The sequence below is a fragment of the Hoplias malabaricus genome, chromosome 13 (genome assembly GCF_029633855.1).
Source record: "Hoplias malabaricus isolate fHopMal1 chromosome 13, fHopMal1.hap1, whole genome shotgun sequence".
Classification (NCBI taxonomy): Eukaryota; Metazoa; Chordata; class Actinopteri; order Characiformes; family Erythrinidae; genus Hoplias; species Hoplias malabaricus.
The window spans coordinates 5,923,309-5,927,820 of NC_089812.1; positions in this window are offsets into that span (position 1 = coordinate 5,923,309).

A 4,512-nucleotide genomic window follows, 5' to 3' on the forward strand; every position below is an offset into this window, starting at 1 on the left:
AGAGAGAGAGAGAGAGAGAAAGAGAGAGAGAGAGAGAGAGGTGTAATTCCTTCTGAGAAAACCAGGACCAAACCTGGAAGATGGAGTCAGGTTTCAGACTGATAACTATCTGCTGGCGCCTGCTGAGGAGGTGCCTTCATATCTTCATATTTTCATATCTCCTGTGACACTGAGACCTACAAAGTGTTACACGAGAACACACTTACAGCATCAGGGAAATACAGCTATACTTCAGTACACTTTTCTGTTTCTACAAACAAAAATATAGCAGTGAGGTCCAAATGCAGCCGTATCTCTGTTATTAGAAGGTAGACACTGACCATTTAGACGTGTAAATATGTTTTAAACATACAAAACATTCCGAAAACACTCCTACTATAGACAGTAGGTAACATCCCTCTACTTTGAAACCAGTAAAGAACAGAAGCTCTTGCTGCTCCCCTTTCTTTAATCTATTTATTGATTCCTCCTCTGTAACTTCTTAATAATCATCAGTTTCGCAGTGGTTACAATATCCCACAGACAATCCACCTACCATACAACCAGAGGAAATCATCAGCAGGGGTAGCGTGCTAATGCTAATGTTACTTCAAACACGTAGTGCGTAGAACCCTATTTTAATTGTTGAGATGTTTGTTATTATTGTTTTTCTCCTGAAAAATGCATTGTGTAGAAAACAATGTAAAAGCGACACCAAACTTACGTTTCTTCCACTTCTGTTTATTCTGTGCAGAACATTTGAGTGTTATTGATCAAATGGACTGCTGTGTCTGATCCACTCATACCAACACAACACACACTAAAATACCAGCATCATGTCACTGAGAATAATCCACGCTAAATGATCCACGCTTCAGACCAGGTGCCCACGCTCCAGCCACCACCACTGGCCTCGGAGCTGCCCCTACACTGAAGTTCTCATGGACTCCTAACTGTTACCAGTAGATTGACCAGAGGAAAGTAGGTCCCCTGTGTGAGCCTTGGTTCCTCCCGAGGTTTCTTCCTTAGCTCTGAGGGAGTTTCTCTGTGTCACTGTCGCCCCTGGCCTCGCTCTCCTGGGGGTTTTTACATTCTTTACCTTTATACCTTTAATGTCAAAACATTAGCTTACCGGAATTCTCTGAAGCTGCTTTGTGACTTCATCAGCTGTAAAAAGCACTACACAAATACATTTGATTTGATTTGATTTGCTCCAATGGACCCTAACCCTAACCCTAACCCTAACCCTAGCCCATAGCAACAGGTGAATGACAGTCTGTAATCGTAGACAAGGCAAGAATATGTATAGATCACATTTAAAGTGCTTTACAAAATCATAAGATACAATAATTAAAAACATAAAAGCATTTAAAACAATTAAAATAGTGCAATAATAGAAACTACCTGATGAATGTATTTAGTCTTGATTTTAAAGTCAGTGCTCTTCTAATGTTCTCCATCAACTGGTTAAAAGCTTTTCCATGTTTAGTCTTCACTTTAGGCACGATTCAAGACCTGAGAGCTCTACTCAGCTCACATCTCTGTAGCAGATGTGATAAATACACTGGTCCTTCACCATTAAGACCAGTTTACAGACCAGTAACTGTATCTTAAAGTGTCCTCTGTAACAGATCAGTGCAACAATATGCTCATCTAGGGTCAGTGGAAGTGCACAGCAATGATCCATAAACGTAATTGAATGCTATTCAACAGAAGTACAATGAAATTGCATTTAATGCATTTGTGGCAGTGAATGTGCTCACACATGCACACACACACCCCACACACATGCATGTTGGTTCTGCTACACTTGTGAGGACCCCCACGGAAATAATGATTATTGCAGCTAATTAACACATCACCTGCACTAACACCACCACATTATTGATTTAATTTTTATTTGAATTGCTTTTAAATTAAAATTTTAATTATGTAATTTTCCTGTACTGTTTTGTAAAGGAATTTGAATTGCCACTGTGTGTGAAAAAGTGCTCTCGAAATAAATGTGCTTTGCTTTACCAACACCTAACCCAACCCTCAGTAATCAAAAGTAAATCATTGCACTCTTTTAGTTTTGCATATTAAAGTAGTGAGGACCACCAGAATGTGCTCACGCTCCAGTTATCCCAGTTTTCCCAGTGCCTGGTGAGCAGAGCACCTCAGCTATGGAAGATGTGGAAAGAGATAACAGAAGATAACAGACCTGATGCCCACAGGATCTGGTCCGCTTTGGTCCAACATCTCACATCTTTTGTCGCCCAGAATCTACTATTTACATATATTTATTTATATTAACAGACCAGTACAAGTTGTGAATACTATATAAAATCATACTAACCCTTCACCAGACGTAGAACATGCTAAAAATATGTGTGTGTGTGAAGGGGAGGGGGGGGGGGGTGGATATGAATGGCAGATGGATTTCATAAACAGGTCACGCTGAATAAATGTCTATGTCTATGAGAGATATCATCACCATCATCATCATCATCATCACCATTATCATCATCACTCTGCTCATAATTCCCTTCAACTCCTCCCCACTGTTGATGTTTTTCCCCATTTTACATTAAACTGCCCCTCTCCAGGGTCTCGAAAGTTCAGAGCCATTCAAATTCATGCATTTCAGCCCTGCACGCTCCCCACCTCCCCCACTGAGTGAGTGAGAAATTCCTCAGAAGAGTTCCCTTCCTTCCCGTTCAGAGTCAGGCTCAAATGAGAGCCCCAGAGACACTGGTACAGGCTGCCAGCCCTTTCCGACGCCAGAAAGCACCATAAGGGACGTCTTTTCCTCAAAATCAGCACCCGACATGTCCTACCATCCATTCTGAGGAGCACCATGGTGCTAATGAAGGTCATTTGAGTCAGCTGTAAAAACAATGATGATGCCAGGCTAGATTTTAAGTAGAAATTTGGCAGTATGTCAACATGAGGCTGACTGAATTAAACATTTATACTTGTTCATTCTGCAAATGCTTTTACGCAAAAAAGCTAGCTAAGCTGCTACATTTATATTTACAGTATTTGGCAGACACTCATCCAGAGTGTTGTTTAAATTTAATCAGAAGTAAGCAAGAGTCCAAAGGGTCCTCGGGGGATAGCCATGGCCTTAAGTTAGTGAAGTGGGGACTGGGATTAAAAGTTTTGATTCACTGAACTGACAGGGAAAATGAGGGGGCATGGGGAAAGAAGGAACAGTGCTTTCTCCTCCCTGAAGAGTCTGAACTGTCCTTCACCAGTTCCCCAACTGCTCCTTGCTATTCTGGAATGGTATGACTGCTTATAGCTAGTCACTAGTGTGTGTGTGTGTGTGTGTGTGTGTTCACTGCCATAGATGGGTTAAATGCCATAGATGGGTTATTCATTCATTCATTCATTATCTGTAACCCTTATCCAGTTCAGGGTCGCGGTGGGTCCAGAGCCTACCCGGAATCATTGGGCGCAAGGCAGGAACACACCCTGGAGGAGGCGCCAGTCCTTCACAGGGCGACACACACTCACACATTCACTCACACACTCACACCTACAGACAATTTTGAGTCTCCAATCCACCGACAAATGTGTGTTTTTGGAGCGTGGGAGGAAACCGGAGCACCCAAAGGAAAACCACGCCTAATGAATCACACTCTTTACATCCAGTAAATGCAATTACTGCACTTAATGGCTACATTAAAGCTGGAGTAGGTTACCCGTTTTTGAAAATAATCCATAGCCAGTCCTCTTCTCTAAAAGATAGTCATGCCATGGCTTAGTTTGTCACACAGAGGGACTTGTGCAACACCTCCCCTTCAAAAACCACCCACCTACTTTATGTCTCATTCACATGTAAAAAAGTATCCATGTTCACTTTGGTTTGGCTTCATCAAAACTCTTTTTTTGTTGGAGGCCTTCTTCACCTCCCTCCTTTTCTTTGCTTAGCAGTGCTGCAACCCTCTCTGCCATTGCTCCAGCGTGTGGAGTGCGTGCTTGTGTGCAGCGCGATACAGTGGACCGGCAGGTAAACCACGCAATTATTTTATTTGGTCCATTTGCGCTTTTTATGTATGTCATCAGAGTATTTGACTGAATTATTGTCACTGGGCTGTAAAGAGTATTTGAAGAAATATAAACAAAAATGTATTTAAGTGTTTTTAAGTGTAAAGCTGGAGTTATCAGGAGATGATCGAGTGACATTTCTGAACAGACAGGTTTCACATGCTGGTTTGGTTAAAACTTCAATCGCAATAAGCTGTGGGTCAGTGGAAGCTTCATCTGGACCTAGTCCCCAACCCTGAAGTAGGTGCGATGAAGCAGGAAGGAGAAGGTCACGGGAGAGCACCTGAATAAAGATGCAGGGTAACTTAAGAGGTTTAATTACAGGTGCCCGAACCAAACAGCACGATAAGAGGGGTCAGGCGGCTTCCTGATAAGCCAAGTGAGTCATGGCAGCATTGTCGGCCCTTAACGAGACCAAACTCTGAGAAAATTTAACATGTCTTCCAACTACTGCAAAGTACCTCACACACACACACACACACAAAACCCCCCGCCCCT